The sequence below is a fragment of the Humulus lupulus genome, chromosome 1, assembly GCF_963169125.1.
Source record: "Humulus lupulus chromosome 1, drHumLupu1.1, whole genome shotgun sequence".
Lineage (NCBI taxonomy): Eukaryota > Viridiplantae > Streptophyta > Magnoliopsida > Rosales > Cannabaceae > Humulus > Humulus lupulus.
In genome coordinates, this window is record NC_084793.1 from 37,370,540 (window position 1) to 37,392,342 (window position 21,803).

General features: G+C 35.0%; 1 long non-coding RNA gene across 8 annotated transcripts; it reads left to right on the plus strand.

The window, feature by feature from the left end:
- Positions 1-12,465: 12,465 nt before the first annotated feature.
- LOC133791260 (uncharacterized) lies at positions 12,466-21,390 on the plus strand. Of its 8 annotated transcripts, none has more exons than XR_009874162.1 (14): positions 12,468-13,187; positions 13,336-13,385; positions 13,549-13,664; positions 14,092-14,268; positions 14,502-14,587; positions 15,092-15,235; positions 15,413-15,496; positions 16,043-16,780; positions 17,103-17,194; positions 17,547-17,623; positions 18,248-18,334; positions 20,737-20,813; positions 20,913-21,004; positions 21,129-21,390. It is a non-coding gene; the product is annotated as an uncharacterized LOC133791260 (long non-coding RNA). The 8 variants fall into 8 exon arrangements; XR_009874158.1 differs by having other exon boundaries at positions 12,469-13,187; positions 17,103-17,204; XR_009874161.1 differs by having other exon boundaries at positions 12,466-13,187; positions 16,043-17,194.
- The last annotated feature ends 413 nt before the right edge of the window (positions 21,391-21,803 follow it).

The window sequence follows — 21,803 nt, forward strand, 5'->3', positions numbered from 1 at the left end:
AATACGGGACGAATGATTATAGGAACCTGTCGAGGTTGACCTCCTCATATAGGGAAGGGACTCCCCCTGCCTCTTCCGAAGATGGGGGAATTTCATGGTCGCCAAGCACGAGCTCAGGGGAGAGTTCCAGTTAGGCTCCTCATTACTTTTCCTTTTACTCCTTGACTATTTGTATTACGCCTATTGAGATCGTCTTCTAATGTGATTTGGTGGTGCAGGTACCATGGATTCCGATCTCGATACTGTGCTTGCCAGTGGCGAGGGGGCCAAGAGGAGTAGGCGCCCGAGAGCCTAGCAAAAGTCAGATTAGCCTGCCAAGGTCCTTAAGAGGACCGAGAAGACTCCTCCTCCCCCAGCTCCCACAGTTACGAGCCTAGCCGTGGATCTGACTCCTCAGGTCGAAGCGTCCACCATAGGTGTTCCCTCTTTGCCTCCTCCGATCATGGTCCACTCAACGCTTGGCCCACCTCCAAAGAAGCCCTCGGCCTCCAAAACACGCTTGTTCTCGATTTCTACTATGTTGATGAGTATGTTGTCGACAATGCTGCCAGGACTCATGGGGCCACGCTTGGCTCGGACATCTTGTCTCGGGTAGGCCAGAGCATCAGCAGCTTCGAGGCTCCCCAGTGGCAGTTTTCGAATAATGCTCGGGACTGCAACACTCTTTACGACAAGAGTGTCGAGCTCGCTGCTGCGGTACCCTCGCTCACCTTATTACTTGTTGTAATTGTGCTTAGTGTATGCTCTAACTTGATTTGTTTGTTTTCCAGTCTCTTACTGCCTTTGCTCAGCTTAATTATAAGTTGAACAACGAGGTCCACTTGAGCATGTCCTATGCCCAAGAGTCGAAGGATCTTCAAATTAAGCTCGCTAACGAGTTCAAGGCCGCAAAGGCAGAGATGGAGGCTGAAGCCAGGCAGATGAAGGCCAGGATAGCCGAGCTCGAGAAGCTGAATGCCAGACTTGAGGAGCTTGAGAAGATCAATGCCAAGCTTGAGGAGGATAAAAAGGCCACCTTCGAGATAATGGAGGGCGAAAAGGCTCATCTTCTCGAAGAGTTCAAGGAGAAGAAGGAGCGGTCGACCTGGCCATGTACAGGATCTGGGCTAGTAATGTCGATCTTGATACCAGCTTCCTAGGCTCTTTTGAGGAAGAGATTGTGGCCAAATGGCAAGCTCGGCTCGATGCAGAGTGATGGACCCAAAACGGGTATGTTTTAAAATTTAAACTCGCAAGCGCACGAATCGTATTTATAGAATAGTTTTCGTGTAAGCACGAGGTCGAACCCAAAGGAGTTGACTTAAATCAAAAGAGAAAACTATTTTTACCAAAGTGAAATAAATTTCTAACCTAGTTCCAAAGATTAATGTGTTTTGTTTTAAAATAAAGAAAGAAAATACTAAAAATAAATAAACTAAAAAGATTTGTTTTTAATAGTTATTTATAAAATTATTAAGATTTTAGAATCCACAAAATATAAATAATAATATTTATTAATATGTTGACTTCCCAATTTTTAGTGATAATTGAAATTAATCTAATTACCTTTTCCAAAACATTATTTTTACATTTTCCTTCATTTCAATAGTATAACTTCAAATCATTAGTTGTGAATCAATTTAATGAAACTACAAAAAAATCAAATAATGTTATTTCTAAAGCAAAATATAGTATTTTTGTTATAAGCATTGGATGTGAACAATTTAATGACACATCTTAATCAAAGAATACTATGTTTTTGCACAATTAAGAACCAAGTAAAATATGTTCTAACAATCTAAAATACATGATATTATAGATGAAAGAAATATTTAGAAGAAGAAAAATCATAAACTTTATTGCTCATTTTGGGAGGTCAACATAAAATAAACACTATATAGTTATATCTTGGTTCATCCTCCACCTTAATAATTTTAAGTGGATTAGAAACCCATAACTATCAAAAACAAAATAAAAATTACAACATAAATAGGAAAATTTGGAGGAGGAACCTCCAAATTATTCCTCTAAAAATACATAAAAACTAATCTAAGAAAAGAAAAAGATGGAGAGAATAGAGAGATGGAAGAAGTGGTGTAAGAGAAGGTGTGCTTGAAATGGTGAAATGAGACTCCTATTTATAGATAAATTTTTTGGTAAAGGATAACACTCCTATTGGTCTAAAAAAAAGCACATGGATTCATGCTCAAAATTGTCATCTTTTCCTATAGTTACAAATCCAATGGTGGAGAAAGAAGCACATGGATTGATGACATGGCATTGTCAAGAATTGGATTGGGCCTTTCATTTTGGGCTTGATTTCTTCATTTCTTTATACCAACATTTTATCAACATTTCATTTGCTCCCAACAAATACACCTACATAAATAAATTAAACACACATAAATTAGTAACAACATAATTAAACAAAATAAATACAAAAAACAAATAAAAATACATAAAATCAAAATAAAACTAATAAATTCAAAATTACTTAAAAAATTGATAAATTAATTAAAAACTCAAGAACTAAGCAACAATTGGCTTATAAAATGTGGTAAAATAACTCTATTTTGTAGAGTTATCACACCCCCAAACTTAATGTTTTGCTAGTCCTCAAGCAAAAGAAAAATTAAAAACACACTTTTTTTTTTTTTTTTTAATTGGAGATATCAAATGTTTTCCTCAAAAATTGCATAATGAAAGTAGCTCAAAGAATATTATGAAGAGACATTAAGCTCATGTAATTAATCCAATAGTCAATCTTGCTTTCAACAACTAATTTTCAATATGGAAACACAAAACTATTTACCAAGTAATCATGTGGAATTTTGGAAAAATTTATGCAAAGATAAAATAATTAAATCTCAAGGAATGATGAATTAATTTTTTTTTTCGTACCAAAGTCCCATAGGTTCGTTTTTCTTATGTCTCTCCACTAATGTAGAACAACACAAAATCAAGGATCAATAGGACTTTATAGGCTTGTAATGTGCGGGTAAAGAAAAAGGTGAGAAAAATGATATTGAATTTAAGCTTAGATCACTTTTTCCTAACACATGAGTATTTCCGAACTTTTCACTAGACATCACAATATTTCAAGTATACGCCATAACATTTCCATAGTAATTCTTTCCACCCATTTGGAATCTTCAATTTTTTTTTTTTTTTTTTTAGCTTGCCACAATATTTTTGTTTTGTTTTTTTTTTTTTTTAAGATGTGGCTTTCCGAATTTCTTTCCTATTTTCACTTTGGTAACAAATCAAGATGCATAGCTCTATGATATTTTCTCATGTGTAAAGAATGAAATTTATGAAGAAGTTTTACATTTCACATATGGGTAAAACAATAACAAGGCTCGTGTTTGGCTCAAATGGGGTAAACTAGGGAATAATGTGCGTAACGGTGATTAAGTAAAAAGGCTCAAACGTTCCAAAGATAGCCTAAATCATTTCCCTAATGATGTGCTTTTCTAGGATTTCGCCTCAAGAGATAATTAATCGAATTCTAGGACTTGTGAGATTTACAAAATTTTATGCTTATATAAATTAATCTAAATTACACAAAAATTCTTAGAAAGATAGAAAGTGTTCTTTTATGAAAAATCTATATTTAAGCAAGACTAACCCAAAGATTAAAAATAGAGCTTAAGAAATATTCACATTTTTCTAAGAACTAAATTCAAATTCAATTTATCATCTAAAAATGAAAAATCACCAAAAAATTTTTTTGAACATTTTATATAAAAAAAATAAAAAAAAACACACAACACTACCCCCAAACTTAAACAAAACATTGTCCTCAATGAGCAATAAATTTGAAAAAGTTAAGAAAACTCCCTTGAATGTATGCTTCCATGATTTGGCTCCTTCGTTTTTGGGCTAGAAGTTTCCTTCAAACTTATTTGAACTTGAAAAACATGAAACAAACACACAACAAACGTGAAATACAAAAGGAAATACAAAATGGAACTTGAAACTTATGGGTTGCCTCCCACAAAGCGCTTTAGTTTATAGTCTTTAGCTCGACTATTTTTTTTTATTTTTTTTTATCCTACACCCAATCGATGGTGTAGAATTTCATTTGTAGGGTGAACTATAATGTTGATGCAAATGCCATAAATGAGAATTGAAAGCATCACACCTACGAAGTATTTAGAGACATGCAATTTTGGTGGTATTTCAATGAAGTAAGAAAATTGCACATCTTTTTTATTCTCCTTTGGACTTTGAGTGAATATGTAAATTGGTTCAACTATTGGCTCATGAAATACAACAATATCTTTTTCTTTTTCATCATGAGCCACAACAATCATTTCATCCAACTTCTTAGTTTCAAGAATTGGTTGGATGCTTATCAACGGTTCTCCTACAACTTCATTCATTTTTTCACTCTCATTTTGACTTAATGGGTCGTGAATGGGTTGACTAGGAAGAACTTGTTTTTCTGACTCGATCATAATAGTTGCAAGTTGACTCATTTGTGTCTCAATTTTCAAAAGGGATTGAGATTGATGATGCAAAATTTGTTGGGTCGACTGCATGAACTGTTGTAGGGTATCCTCTAGAGATGGATTAATTTTTGGTTGAGGAGGATATGACAGATCGGGTTGGGCATAACCCAGATTAGGCGTGTTGAATTGATGCACATGGTTGATTGGAGACATGTTTTGACTCCATGTAGAATTTGGATTATAGGTGGGATCAAATGGGATTTCTGAGGAATTCTCATAAGCATGCACATCATTGGTTTCATTATAATCAAAGTGCGATGATGCATAATAGTTGTACTCAGGCTTCCAACTAAAATCAATGGGATTTTCCAATGGATGACTACAATTCTCATGGTGATGAGAGTGAAATGCACTATTTATCTCCCTATGGTCATCTTGAGTTTGCCTAGCTTGTAAGACATCTAGTGTTCTAGACAAACTTTCTATTTGAGCGTTGATGTCTTCTCTTTCCCTAGGATGATATGCATTGTCAAAATTCCTAGTACTATTCCAAGGGCATCCATTTTGGCTCATGTAACCTATGCTACCAATAGGAAACATGGCAATAACTCAATGACAATTTTTTTGTGAAAATCTCAAGAAACCTTTTCTGATATGGAAGGTCAATTGAAATTGCAACCATAGAGCATAATTAGAATTTCAAGAGATTTAAATTTTTTTTTTTTTGCAAATTAAAATTACAAGAAATAAACACAATTAAATAACAAAACAAAATTAGCAAACATAAATGAAAAATAAAATTAAATGACAAAGACAAGAAACATTTTCTGATGTGGAAGATCAGTCGAAACCGCAACCACAGAGCATACTTAGATTTTTTTTTTTTTTGACAATAAAAAATAAAATAACTAGTAGAAGAATTTTACTCACCTTGACACAAATTGTTTCTCTTCTTTGCAACTCCCCGGCAATGGCGCCAAAAACTTGATGGACCCAAAACGGGTATGTTTTAAAATTTAAACTCGCAAGCGCACGAATCGTATTTATAGAATAGTTTTCGTGTAAGCACGAGGTCGAACCCAAAGGAGTTGACTTAAATCAAAAGAGAAAACTATTTTTACCAAAGTGAAATAAATTTCTAACCTAGTTCCAAAGATTAATGTGTTTTGTTTTAAAATAAAGAAAGAAAATACTAAAAATAAATAAACTAAAAAGATTTGTTTTTAATAGTTATTTATAAAATTATTAAGATTTTAGAATCCACAAAATATAAATAATAATATTTATTAATATGTTGACTTCCCAATTTTTAGTGATAATTGAAATTAATCTAATTACCTTTTCCAAAACATTATTTTTACATTTTCCTTCATTTCAATAGTATAACTTCAAATCATTAGTTGTGAATCAATTTAATGAAACTACAAAAAAATCAAATAATGTTATTTCTAAAGCAAAATATAGTATTTTTGTTATAAGCATTGGATGTGAACAATTTAATGACACATCTTAATCAAAGAATACTATGTTTTTGCACAATTAAGAACCAAGTAAAATATGTTCTAACAATCTAAAATACATGATATTATAGATGAAAGAAATATTTAGAAGAAGAAAAATCATAAACTTTATTGCTCATTTTGGGAGGTCAACATAAAATAAACACTATATAGTTATATCTTGGTTCATCCTCCACCTTAATAATTTTAAGTGGATTAGAAACCCATAACTATCAAAAACAAAATAAAAATTACAACATAAATAGGAAAATTTGGAGGAGGAACCTCCAAATTATTCCTCTAAAAATACATAAAAACTAATCTAAGAAAAGAAAAAGATGGAGAGAATAGAGAGATGGAAGAAGTGGTGTAAGAGAAGGTGTGCTTGAAATGGTGAAATGAGACTCCTATTTATAGATAAATTTTTTGGTAAAGGATAACACTCCTATTGGTCTAAAAAAAAGCACATGGATTCATGCTCAAAATTGTCATCTTTTCCTATAGTTACAAATCCAATGGTGGAGAAAGAAGCACATGGATTGATGACATGGCATTGTCAAGAATTGGATTGGGCCTTTCATTTTGGGCTTGATTTCTTCATTTCTTTATACCAACATTTTATCAACATTTCATTTGCTCCCAACAAATACACCTACATAAATAAATTAAACACACATAAATTAGTAACAACATAATTAAACAAAATAAATACAAAAAACAAATAAAAATACATAAAATCAAAATAAAACTAATAAATTCAAAATTACTTAAAAAATTGATAAATTAATTAAAAACTCAAGAACTAAGCAACAATTGGCTTATAAAATGTGGTAAAATAACTCTATTTTGTAGAGTTATCACAGAGGAGGCTGCTCGGGAGGAGGCAGAGAAGGCCAAGGAGGATGCTCAGAAGGCTAAGGGGGGTGCTCCTCCCTCCTAAATCTCGACTCGGGGCTGCGTCCCTTTGAACCCCTTGTAATAGTTTTTATCTTCTGTTTTCTATTCCCTTGGGGCTAAGATAATTTATATCTCGTAAAAGAGTTATTTTCTTATGATATTTATAATACCGTGTTTGACTTTACTTTAATATTTTTGCTTTACATTTCTTAAGTCAAAATATTACAAGCAATTTATATTAAAAGTGTCCTTATGTTTGTTTATTCATACAAACACGTGGTGGATTTTAAGCTCGAGCTTCAATGCATTCATGCATAATTTACTCGATGTATCCGTGTTCGATCTCGTTACACGTAAAGGTCGGAACTTACTTTTACCATGCACTCGAAAGTACTTATATGTCGTGTAATGTAGGTGGTTTAGTTATATCCTTCTTTTCTAGTTACTTTCCTCGTCCTCGGGTAGCTCCCCAAAGTTATGAGGTCGAAACTATCTCTTTGCAAGATATTCCAGCCTCGATCTCAACTTAACTTGAAGTAGGTTTATTTATATTCCAACTTTCCGTCGATTAGTTTTATCTGGTTTATTCCAAACCTATTTAGGTTGTGTTTTTGGTTCGTACTCCATACACAAATATTTTTTATCTAGTTATGTCTAGATCGCGCATTTGGTTTTATCCAAATTACCTTGCCTCGTTCATTTGGTTATATCCAAACACTTTTATTCTTTAATAATTTGGTTCCAAACTATCTTAGCTCGCGTATTTGGTTATATCCAAACACTTTTATTCTTTTAATAATTTGGTTATGTCCAAACTATCTTAGCTCACGTATTTGGTTATATCCAAACACTTTTATTCTTTTAATAATTTGGTTATGTCCAAACTATCTTAGCTCGCGTATTTGGTTATATCCAAACACTTTTATTCTTTTCGTGTACGCTATTTTTTATTTTTTCAAGCTTACGGTATGTATACCACTAATGCCCCCTTAATATCCTATGAGTTTGACCATAGGTTATTAAATTAAGAGAGTTTGCAAAAAATACAACATATTGAGACAAAAATGGACCTTTATTCAGAATTGAACAATTTATTAACAGAAGCATAGTAGAGAAAGACAAGCACGGTTACAGGTGACATCATTCCTACACTACTGATAGTAAGGTCGTAGATGTTCGCCATTCCATGCTCGTGGTACCAAATCCCCGTTCAATCTTGCCAATTTGTAAATGTCAGGTCGGATAACTTATTCGATCTGATAAGTTCCTTCCCAATTAGACTCGAGCACTCCAGCAGGCGGGTGCTGCGTAGCTAAGAACACACGCCTTAGCACCAAGTCTCCCAAACCAAATTTTATGTCTCTAACCTTTTTATTGAAATACCGGGTAGCTCATTGCTGATATGCTGCATTTTTTAGTTGAGCCTCGTCCCGTCTTTCTTCGATCAGGTCTGGACTTACTTCGAGCTGGGATTGGTTCGAGGCTTAATCATAGGCATGGCTATGAATGGTGGGTATTTCGACCTCAATTGGTAGCATAGCATCGCATCCATATGCCAGAGAAAAAGGGCATGTTCTGTTGAAGTATGAGCTGTGGTCCGATATGCCCACAAGACTTGGGGCAATTCTTCGGGCCATTTTCCCTTAGCTTCTTCCAATTTCTTCTTCATTGAGCACTTCAGGGTTTTATTCACAGCTTCGACTTGGCTATTCGCTTGGGGATGGGCCATAGAGGATAAGCTCTTTATTATCCCATTTTTTTCACAAAAGTTAGTAAACAGTTCAATATCGAACTGAGTACCGTTGTCCGATACTATCTTCCTCGGCATTCCATATTGGCAGATTATATTTTTTACCACAAAGTCCAAGACTTTCTTTGAGGTAATTGTTGCCAGGGGTTCGGCCTCGGTCCACTTCGTGAAGTAATCTACCGCGACTACTGCACATTTAATTCTGCCCTTGCCCATTGGCAATGAGCCTATGAGGTCAATTCCCCAGACCGCAAAGGGCCATGGGGAGGTCATCATAGTTAGCTCAGAAGGTGGAGCTCGTGGGATTGTAGCGAATCGCTAACACTTATCGTATCTCTTGACGTAATCAAATGAGTCTGCTTTGATAGTGGGCCAGAAGTACCCTTGGCGTATAATTTTCTTAGATAGGATATGCCCCCCAGTGTGGTCCCCATAGAATCCTTCATGTATCTCTTATAGGATCTTCTTAGCCTCGAGTGGAGTCACACATCGGAGTAGTGGCATAGAGTATCCTCTTCGATATAGCCTTCCTTCCGCAATAGTGTATCTGGGAATCTGATACATCAATTTTCGAGCCTTGTTCCGTTCAGCTGGGAGAATGCTGGTCTCAAGGTACTCAACTATTGGGGTCATCCAGGTTGGCTCAGAGTTAATCATGCATACATCTTCCTGTTCAGGCTCGCTTATACTGGGTGTCGATAGATTCTCGATTGACACAACATTCAGCTCGTCGACCTCGGTGGATGCGTCGAGCCTGGCTAGGGCATCTGCATTCGAATTTTGTTCTCGGGGAACCTGCTCTATTGTGTAGAATTCGAAATGTTTGAGAGCTACTTTTGCTTTTTCCAAATATGTAGCCACTCTTATCCCACGAGCCTGGTATTCCCCTAAAATTTGGTTGACCACCAACTGGGAGTCACTGTAGCAATGTATCACCTTAGCCTTGAGTTCCTTGGCTATTCGAAGTCTTGCCAGTAGAGCCTCGTATTCAGCCTCATTGTTTGACGCTCCGAAGTCAAATCTCAAAGCGGAGTGAAATCGACTCCCACTTGGGGTGATCAGTATTATTCCTGCCCTCGATCTATTTTTGTTGGAAGACCCATCGACATAAATTTTCCACAGCTCGCGGGCTAGGGTTATAACTTCGTCATCAGTCATTCCAGTGCATTCCACTATGAAGTCTGCCAAGGCCTATCCTCTTATGGTTGTCCTTGGATGATAAGTGATCTCGAATTGTCCGAGCTCAACAGCCCATTTTAGTAATCGACCCGAGGCTTCTGGCTTGGATAAGACTTGTCGTTGTGGTTGGTCCGTCAGCACATGGATGGGGTACGCTTGGAAGTAAGGTCGGAGCTTTTGAGATGAGTGGATTAGGCTGAGAGCCAACTTCTCCATTAAGGGGTATCTTGTTTCTGCCCCCAGTAACCTTTTGCTGACATAGTATACTGGCTTTTGCACCTTCTGTTCTTCTCGGACGAGCATGGCGCTGATGGCGTGCTCGGTTATTGAGCTCCTGAAATGTTAGCTTGCATTCCTATGTCCATTCAAATTTTTTGCCCCCTCTCAAAAGGTTGAAAAATGGAAGACAGCGGTCTGTAGATTTTGAGATAAACCTACTTAATGCTGCCATCCGTCCAGTTAAACTCTGGACATCCTTATGATTTTGAGGTGAGGACATGTCAATTAACGCTTGGATCTTGTCAGGATTAGCCTCTATTCCCCGGGCATTCACAATGAAGCCTAGGAACTTCCCCGACGATACTCCAAAAGAGCATTTCTAGGGGTTGAGCTTCATGTTGTACTTCCGTAGCACGGCAAAGCACTCTTCAAGGTCGTCCACATGGTTATTGTTATGTTTTGATTTAACTAACATATCATCAACATAAACCTCCATGTTATTACCTATCTGTTTGGAGAACATCATGTTTACGAGTCATTGGTATATGGCTCCAGCATTCTTGAGCCCGAACATCATGACATTGTAGCAATATAGCCATTTATCTGTCACAAAACTCGTTTGCTCTTGGTCCGGGGCATGCATGGCAATCTAGTTATATCCAGAATAAGCATCCATGAACGACATGAGTCCATGCCTAGTTGTGGCATCTACGAGCTGGTCGATCCGAGGTAGGGGAAGCATTCCTTAGGACATGCTTTATTAAGGCCTGAGTAATCAATACAGGTTCGCCATGTTCCGTTAGGTTTCGGAACTAGCACCGGGTTAGCGGCCCAATCTGGGTAGAAGACATCTCATATGAATCGATTTGCCTTTAACCTGTCGACCTCTTCCTTCAGGGCCTTCTTCCTGTCGTCGTCTAGGAGTCTTCGTTTTTGCTGCTTCGGAGGGAAGCTCTTGTCAATATTAAGAGCGTGGCTTATCACATTCGGACTTATCCCTACCATGTTCGAATGTGACCAAGCGAATAATCCTGGTTCATTTTCAAGAAGCAAATTAATTGCTATTTTGTTTCTTCCGAAAGGTTTTTCCCCACCTTCACATTTTTCGGGGGGCCAACTTCTTCGAGCATGACCTCTTCGAGCTCTTCTAGTGGCTCGAGATCAGCTCTTTCCTCTATTCTCGGATCAATTTCTTCGTCTATCTCGAAGACAGTCCCATCCTTATTTTGAATTATGACAAGTGTTTGTGCACTTGTTTGTTTCTTTCCTCTAATGAAAATGCTATAGCATTCTCTCCCTGCGAGCTGGTCTCCTTTCAGAGTCCCGATGCCACTAGAAGTCAGGAACTTGATGGCTAGATGCCTTACAGACAAAACTGCCCCTAGCCCTACTAGGACGGGTCTCCCGAGCAGTATGTTGTAGGCCGATGGCAGATCCACTACTACGAATTCCATCATCTTGGTTGTCGAGACCGGGAAGTCTCCCAAGGTTACAGGGAGTTCGATGGATCCCATACAGGCAATCCCTTCTCTTGAAAAGCCATACAATGTCGTTGCACAGGCCTTTAGGTCGCGAAGTGCGAGTCCCATCTTTTCTAAGATAGCCTTGTAGAGGATATTTACTGAGTTCCCATTATCAACCAGGACTCGGTGTACCCTCTTGTTCGCGAGCTGAAGGGTGATGAACATCGGGTCATTGTGAGGGAATTGTACATGAGATGCGTCATCCTCAGTAAAATTTATGGGTTGAGATTCAACCCTTTGTTGTTTTGGAGCTTTGGGTTCGGGTTTGTAGGGAGACCTGTCACCAGTTTTCAACTCATTCACATATCGTTTCTAGGCGTTCCTGCCCGATCCTACAATATGTGGTCCCCCATAGATGGTTATGACATCTTCTCCATCAATCAGAGGGAGTCGTTCATCCTCCCTTGCTCGAGAGTTGTTCTTCTAGGTAGGCAGTGCTGCAGCTGCCCTCTGGTTGGTGGAAGCATGATTGGGATTTTCGTTCTTGACATATTGTCTAAAATATCCTCTCGAGATCAATCCTTCGATCTCGTCTTTTAATTGCCGGCACTCATCGGTTGTATGTCTAATATCTTTATGAAATCTGCAGTACTTGTTGGAGTCTCTTTTAGCCTTTTGGTTCTTCATGGGGTTAGGTCGTCTGAAAGGGACTTGGTTTTCATTAGCCAAGTAGATATTATCCCGAGACTCGTTGAGCTCGGTATACACTTTGTATACAGAGAAATATTTTTCCCCTTTCTTTTTCTTTCCCCCTTCCGCCTTGGGGTTATTCCCTTCATTCTTCTTCCTTTTAGAAGGGTTGTCCCTGGGGGGTTTTGAGGTCGTAGGATCCGCCGAAGTCGAGGCAGACACTACACCAAATACCCATTTCCATAACACATCAATATGATATTAATAGAAAAGTATTATGGTAGAGTATTGTATTGGGCAACTTTTTATGTAAAAAGGGCGGTAATATATTGCACATCCCGCCACTTAGAATTTTTTTTTCATTTCTGAGACCTGAGAATCCTTAGACACCCATCTCCTTTCTCTTCCCCATTTTTGAGACCCAAGACACTTATTTCTGATCTTTCCTTCAACATTTCTGCCCATGTAAATGGCTGGGTAATTTTGGGTAGCCCGCTTAAATGTAAAACCCTTATTTTTTTTAGCAAATGTAAAAGGCAAAGTCATTATTTCCTTTTGATTCCTCTATGCTCTGCCGCAAGAGCTGGTCCGAAATGGAGGTTGGAGAAAACACATTGTACCAGCAACTTCATAAGCTATAAGGGGTGAAGTCCGAAGAAGCTCTTGACCAATTGATTTCTGCTCTATGGCAAACCAAGAAGACTGGTCTCCGTGGTCACCATGACAAGTCCCATTTCCAGACCCTCCTCAATCTCCCTTCTCGCTCCGACCTCGACCCAATATGGAACGCTTCTCTTTTCTTCTTAAATAGAGTTTTTTTCTTGGTGGGTTTTTGTTGCTTAGTGTTCTTGTGAAGAAAGTTTTGATTTTTGTGGTGCTTGAACAGGTTTTAGCATGCCTTCGTTCGATGATTAGAAAATGCGCCTATGGAAACTTCAGTGGCGATGATCTTCTTAAGCTTGTTCCACCTGATTGGCCTGTTGATCTTCAGCAAATGCTTTTGCTTTTGTTCCAGAAGTATCAGAGTCAGTGGAAAGAGGATGTTTCAAAGGAACAGGTTCATCTCTCTCTCGAATTTCTTGCCTTAAATCAATATCCTTGATAATGGATTTCAGATTTAATGTACAAAAATTATAGCCATCTTCAATTCCAGTTGTGGTATTTCTTATGAAGAGTCTAAAATGTGCTCTAACTATCTTTGATAGACAATGCTCTGTTGATTCTCCATGATAAGCGTCTTATTCCTCTCCTCAGGGTATGATTCTGCTGCCAATTTTATTTTATTTTTGAAGTAATTGATTAGTTATCTCTTCATTTATTTTGGATTCAATCTTAAATGTATCGTTTTCTTGTTAATTTAGCTTTTGTTTTTTTGCTTTGTCTAACAATATGCTTGTTTTAAATTTTATGAGTATCAGACAGCAAAGGAAATTTTTGAGTTGGCTCTAGAGGCAGACAACTCAAACACCCATGCCAGATATTGGTTGTCCAGATTGCATATGAAATATCATGTTCTTGGAGCATGTAAAGCAGTGTAAGGAGAATTTAATAATTGGCCTTTTTGTTTATCGGCTTACCTTTTCTGATTTTGGTGATTATCTGTACTCAATTTAAGAGATATCATCACTGTTTTAATGTTTCAAAATTCAACTTTGGAGAAGAAAAATATATGGATTCTCTATCAATAAGAGGGGTAAAAAGATGATAGTCTAGTTTTGGGTATGTAAGGATCTGGCCATGTTAATTTCTTGACTAGAGATGTTAAAGTTGTTTAAGATAAAAATCAATATTTTGGTGAAGTAGCCCTCTTTATGTTATTAAAAAAAGGAAAATTTTGGAAATAGTTACATAAATGGTTTCTTTTTCTCTAGAATGTAAAATGATCAAGAAAGAAATTTTCAAAATTTCAAGTTGATATGGCCCCCAATTTATTACTCTCTCTCTCTTAATTGACGAGTCAGGTACACCTGATGGAGAAGGAAGATGCGAAGAGGTCCGAGAGGGAGAGGAAGGAGTTCGAGGAGAGGGAGAAGGCCTGGCTTGAGGCCATGGAGATGAAAAGGAAGAAGATGGAAGAAGAAGAAGAATATGAGGAACAACGAAAGAAGGCACTGGACGAAGAGTCTCGAAAATAGCAGGTACTTTCTTCTTTTCTTTACTTTCTCGGAGTATTTTGGTTTTAACGGCTGTTTGGTTGCTGGAAAAGAATGAAAAACTTACCAAATTAATATAATATACCTAAAGGTTTGAGATATTGATATGGAAAGAAGATAAGAAAGCCGAAATAGTTAACTGTGTGCGGGTGTAGCCAGCTAGCCATGGTTAAATTAAACAATAGCAATGTTTAACCATGATTATTGATGCTCTCTAGTTGCAGCCTATAAATACCACTTGACTCTCCCTACTGGAGCCTGAGTAGTGATTTGAAGAATCTGGGATCTCCTCTCTCTCTTTCAGGTTCGCTTGATTCATTGTCCCAGTACTTTTTTTTCAGTGTTAATTTTCGATCACTAGAACGTTCAATGCATATTCAGATATTCATTCATAGTTTTTGTTTTATTTTATTTAAATTTTATTAATTCTTGTTTGGATGATGAGAAAATGGATGGGTTTATGGGGAAAAAAGAAAACTTGAACTGTGTTTGGGAAGAAAAGAAAATCAATGGACAAGGTGTCTTGGTTTTCTTCCGTGCGGAAAAATAACATTCAATATTTTTTTTCTGGAGTTTAAGAACGAATTATGTTGTTATTGTTGGGATCAATGTTGAATTAACCAACGGATTTTAATTATGGTCACCAGAATGAATTTAACTAGATTTAATGAATTTGAGTTTTAATCATATTAAGAAGATTTGTTAACCATCTGATTTTGGCAATAATTAAATGAATTTCTTGAATCTTTTCTCTGTGATGCTCAATTCTTGTTGTAAGGAAGCTTACTTTTCTTGTACATTTTTCTAGAGATTTCTCAACACCATGAGAGCAGTCCAAGGTGCTTTGATAGTAGCATCAAGCATACATATTATCCTTGGATACAGTCAAATTTGGGTCATCTGTTCCTGGTTAGATTTATCTATCTTGGAATTAGAGGTAGTTGATATCGAGGTAATTATGTCTGTTCTTTCACCTTCTCTCCTATTTTGTGGTGTTTTTCTCAGTTCCCACTCAGCTACCTCTCTCTCTCATGCTTATATATATATGCAACTAATTTTATTTTTATTCTACATTCTGTAAAAAAAAACTCTCTTTCTCCCTCACCGATTCTCTCTCTCTCACTCTCAGATCGACCCACTACTCCGCCTCTAGTCCTCCGTCGTTACTAGCTTCGTTGCTCTGCCGAAATCCTAAACAAAGCGTACGATTAAGGTTATATATATATATATTAGTTTTTTTAAAGTTTATATATAAATATATACATGTTTTCATTTAAGTTTTATTATGTTGTTTAATTTCATTTAAGCAATTATTTTCATATACGTATCCATTTTTTTTTAGTTTATATATATGTATTTGTTTTAAGTAACTAAATTTCTTTGATATATATCTCTCTCTCTCCCTCTCAAACTTCAACCCTCTATATTTATAGCAAAAAACCCCACTATTTTGCTTAAATTAAGAAATCTGAATACACATATGTATAATATACTTGTTTATAGTTTATATTATATACATGAAACATGGACAATTTAAAGATGTGTATATATGTAGAGAGAAATAGAGATAGAGAGAGAGTGCATGTGTTTGGGTGATATAGTAGGCAGAACTAGCTAGATAGGACCCATGACAAAGATTCTCTGTTAGTGTGTGAATGGATATAAGGTTGTGGACAAGTACATACCTATATATATATATATATATGTTGAAAATAAATTAAAAAGGGTCGCATGTATGTGTTGATTATAAATCTAACAGATGTCAAAGTTCTGTCTCAATGGGGAATTCTTTTCTTGGTAAGCCTTTTAACCTGCATTATTTTACTATGAAATTTTGTTTCATGTAAAAGAATTGTTACTAGAATTTTCTCTTCCTCTTCCTATCCTTTAAGAATCATCTTGTCAATGCCCTTAATATTCTCACAAATCCTTAACTCATTCAAAAGGTGTGTACTATGAAATTACTCCTTCAATTTCAGAGTTGGTCTCATTTTGATTTTGAACAATGCCGGAATTCAATATTATAAATATGAAGATAGATTATTTAAATGAATTGTGGTGTTAGAAGATAATGCTAAGGAATACTGTTTCTAGAAACAACTCTTGCATATTTTATTTTCTTTCCTTCATTATATATTTGATGCAACCCACATTGTAAAATGATTATTTTGTTTGTACTTTCTCAGTTCAATTATATCAAAATTTTCAAAGGTCATATGGAGACTAGTTAAGAGAAATGGGATGAAGTATAAAAGTTAAGGGTCGATGCTTGTAATTAACAAAGAATTATATCCTAGGATCATTTGTTTAGCATAGTTTGACTAGAGACCATGTTAACTATTTATTGCAATATATTCTGTAAATCACACCTTATTTACTTTGAACTCAATCTATTTATTTATTTTTTTCGTTTAAGCTATTTGAAATGGGTTTGGAGCTTTCATTTTCACGTCTAAAATCTCTTGCAAATTTTGCCTTTGGTTTGGGATTGACTCAGGTATAATGCTGAAACCTGAAAACAACAGTATAATAGCTTGTGATTCTTGCTATTCAAATGGTTCTTTAGAGGGAATACAAATTGGATGGTTCCTATTCCAAGGGGGAAAACAATGATTCATTTGTTTTTAAGTGTTAAGTGCAGTACCAATCTTTCAAAATCCTGATATTTCTATGCAATTTATGGTATTGAACTTGGTTTGGTCACATTTTTAGTCTTACTGGACCATTTTCTCTAGTTAAGACATGATATGGACTAGTCCTTTATGAATGCTGAATGGACATTTGACCATATGGTCCCCATTCTTGTTTCATTCTTGAAGGTCATCTTCTCTACACTTGCTTTCATGGCGTTTGAACTTCCTCCTAACAATGCTATTGGAACAAGAATTATGGAGTTCCTTTTCCACTCAAGGTCTGATTTGGTGAGAATTTTATTCTGTATGCAACTTTAATCTTTGTCGCAAGTGATCAACATTGCTTTCAATTTTGAATTGCTTTTCTATAGTCCTTTTAATTCTTTAGTTTATTGCATGAATTTCTAATGTCTGATTTGTTCATTGGATTATTTTACTCAATCACCTAAGTAGAATGCATTAAACATTCATTAATCTTGTTTAATTTTTCTCATCTTCTTCAATAGACAGGGAATAGTGTTTTTTTTTTTCACTTAATTGAAAATTTTCATTCTCCCTAAGGTAACATGTAAACTACCCTTTTTTTTCCAAATTTTCTATGGAACTCTGACTAGAATGTACCCATGGTAGGTCAATATAAGAAGTGTTGATGAGGTTATTGTGATTGGTACTGGTCTTTCTCTTCTTCATCAGCTTTTGTTCTGCAGGTAATTTTATTTTAGAAGTGTAGAAAATGTATTTTGATAAAATAACAGGTTTTTTTTCTTTTCAAGTATTGACATGTTTGACATAATAATGCAAGTAGAAGTTACTAGCATGTCCACTTTATAGGCTTTGTCTTTCTATCGATTGTGGCATATTAGGCTATTAATGTATATTTATAGGATTGCACCTTTCCTATGTATGCATCCAGTGTGCATGGGATTACATTCTTTTAGTTAAATTTTCTTCTTATTTCTTAGTTTTTTTATACAATTTTGGTTGTATTACTAAAAGGGGATTTATTGAGAAAACAATATTCCCATGTCAGAGAGTTGAGGGCAGAGGTGGGGCAAGTAGAACAAGTCAATATTTACAGTAAGTTAAAGTCACTAATTCTTATTGCAGAGCTAAAACAATGACATTATTTTGGATCTTTATAGTCTGTTTAATAAAGTATGTAATTGTCTGTTCAGTGATCCTCCCCCCTCAAAAAAAAAAAAAATAGAACTCTGAATGAATAAAGTCTGTCTAGTTAACTTATTTGGTTTAAGTGTGAAAGTGTATCTGTTAGTATTATTTTTTTTTATTTTTATCAAAGCTTTATTTGTGCTATTTATTTTCTCTTACAGCTTGGTGGAGGTTATCTATTTGGGTTGCCTTTGGGGTTCGTTGCTGATTCTATTGGTGCTACAACTGCATTTATTCTTGGTAGAACAGTGAGTATTGTAGACCATAGTTTTCTTTAAGGACAATTAATTTTTTACTTTTCTTTAACTAAATATTCGGTGGCCAATTGGAACTCTTGTTCCTTTTATATTAAGCCATATAATATTGTTTTTGTATTGACTTCTGTAATTTATATTTGCTTTCTCACTTCACCATTCTATATCTTTTGCTGATTTACTTCAATTATTTATCTTTTTTTGTTTTTTCTACTCCACATTTGGCCTAATGTTTCTATTATATTTTTATTCTTATATATTGCCAAGGGAGCCTAGATTTAAGATGCTTGCAAGTTGAAAGTTCTTGTCATATATTAGACCATATTTTTCCTCATTTATTGTGTTTAGTTTTAATATTTGATTATAGATTCTTGCCTTATATTGAGCTCTAATTTCAGAAAATAAGAGAACTTCACTGGCTCTATAGCAGGATTTTACATGACCTTTCTACATCTTCTTTGCCATGCCACTTAGTCTCAAATTTGGGTTTGTTGAATTGGTTGTATTGTCTTTTATAGGGTTATGTATATTCTTCCCCATGCCATATATGATATCATGGTTTGTTTGGATTGAGTCATGTTTCTTTCTTGTTCATTTTATTTGGTTGTTAGTTGTATTATTGTTTTGCATTAGTGACCTAGATTCACATTTCTTTCAAAAATAGCTTTGAAAATATATGTTATATCAACTCCAAAAATTAATGGGTTATATTTATATATATTTTCTTGTTTATCTATTTATCTTTGACATATATTAAATAACATATAACAATTGCTCATGGTTGCCACAACTACTATGTTGCATTGTACTTTAACTTTCTGTTATGTAGCTAACCCTTGATTTCTCCTTTTATGTTTGAGTCAATTTATCTGTAAGTTTTGTTTTGTTTGACTGCTTAAACTGGTTTTATTATATAAAACTAAGCTTTGCTTAACCTATGCATAATAACTGTTTGATGGAATGCTTTAGTGAGACATATGAGTAAATTGAGTTATTATTATAGCTTTTTTTTAATCAACTTTTTTTATGGGGTGTGTATAGATGATCAAGATGATGTATGATCCCTTCTGGCCACTCTAATCATGTACCTCTGCCTCTATGCATTACTGTTAGTTTGTTGTTCACTTTACTTGGTTGTTTATGTGATACTCATGGTATTTGACAGCAAAAGCAAAAGTAATATTATCACCCCAAGATAAGAAAATACTAGCAAAAGCAAAACTCAGTAGTGTTACATAGAAAGTTTAGAAATATTATCACCCCAAGATAAGAAAATACCAGGGAAAGAGATTTTAAAAAGAGAAAAGCCCCTCCATTAAACTTCCCATAACCTAACTCTAAGCACATTTCCCACTTCCAACTTAGAAAGAAAGAGAAACTTTGGGAGAATAAGAGGAATAGCATGGGCTTCATAAAGGACCTCTAACAGCCATATTCACATTCTACTTGTTAATTTGGATGCCATACTTGATGCCCTGTTGGTTACCTGTCACAGAGAGAATTTTGCCAAAGCTATTTACACATCAATGCTATGTTTGTATTGAACTTTACAGAAAGGAATTAACCTTGCTAGGTCTTTAGAGAATAAATAAATGGGGATAGAAGTTATACAGACTGTATGCATTGTTTCTTCATATTGGTTCTTCTTATGGAATATAGGGTGATAAGATCAATTTGTTTGTGATTATTTGTCTGATATTTTTTTATTCAAGTTATAAGTTAACTAATACTGTAGCATCTTAGTTTATGCTTCATGAGTTTTTCTCTGTTGATGGTGGAAGTTTGTTATGGTTTCTGTTATGGGCTCGGAAAGTTCTCCATAAATTCCACTTACTGATTACAGTAAATTAGTTCTCTGTAGGTTTTTGTTCTGGTTTTGTGTTGTTATACTAATAAAATTAAGTTGCTGTTAGTGGGTTAATGATTTTTTTTTTCAGTGTTTCCTTATCCCATTTCATCATCTTTAATCTATAGTGGGTCCATTCAGGTGGAAATTATATTAAATGGTTAATTGGCCATGTTAAAGCTCTGTTACATTATTGTGATGAAGCTTTTGATGAATTATATTATTTTTATGTCTGGCCACCTGACTTCAGAAAGTTTCTCTCACATTTCACTGAATTTTACTTCTACAAGAGCTGTTGCTGTTCTTTTACTTTTAGCTGTTGCTCTTCTTTGTGTATACGAACTTTGTGCTGTGTATGTTACAGTTGGTTCAGCAATTGCCTTAGCAATTAACCTGCTCTTTATATGTAGAATGGTGTTTAATGGTACATGCAGTTCTCTTGTCTGGAGTTTTGTTTCTATGTTTTCTGCTTTTGCAGTAGCAATTGAATCTTGTTGTGCTACACTTTTTATGTGTTGATAATTGAGTAACACTTTTATTTTTTGAACAGGTCAGTACGTCAGAGCTGTCTTTCTACATTTATCCTTCATACTTCCTAGAAATTTCATGATCTTCCTATGCATGCAGGTTCTGAGTTTTTCTCTGTTTGTGGCTTCCTAGGATTGGATCTTTAAATTAATGCATGCAGGTTCTGAGTTTTTCTCTGTATTTCTTGTTTAATTTTAGAGGGAAGAAGCAGTATGAACCACCTAGGTACATGACAATAAATACTGCCATTGAGTAGCTCCTGGAAGTTGTGCAAGCAAAAGTAGAATCTGGTAATGATAACTACTACTATTACTCTATAACTCACTCATGTCTTAACTTTGAATTTCAAAGAACTAAATCAGACTTAGTTTATCAATTAAACATTGAATGTTGTTGTATTATGTTGCATTGCAGTTTGCAATGAAGACACAGAGTGTGTTGGTTTTGCTAGAATTGGAAGTGAAGATCAGATCATTGTGGCTGGTACAATGAAGCAACTTCAATTGCATGTTTTTTTCCTATCAAATAGTACTGTAGGAGTGTGCAACTACTCAAATTTTGACGTGTTATTATGTAAAAAATTAAACTCTTCAATATTTTGTGCTGAAAGTAGTAACTTTTCAATATGTTGAATATTTAAGACTACTTGAATACTTAAAGAACAATTTGTTGTTGATGATAGTGTTGAATGTTTTAAACTAATTTGTGGATTGTTAATACAATGTTGAAGGCTTTTTACTTTTTGTTATTTGAAAATCAAATTCATTTGATGATGCTAGTATATATTAGAAAGCTAATTTTAATTATATAAATAAAAAATAAAAATATAATAGAATAAATTAGTATTATATAAATGAATATATAATGAGAATTTAAACTTATCTAAATCATAAAATAATACAAAAAATGTGTTATAATATCTATTACAATAACACTTTTTATAAGTAAAGAATTATGTTATGCAAACTTCATTATACAACACAAAAAAATGTGTTAGACTAAAGTGTAGTATAACACAAATTTATAAGTGTTGAAATGTGTTATATAATCGACTATAAATAATATAATTAAACACTTATCTATTTATTA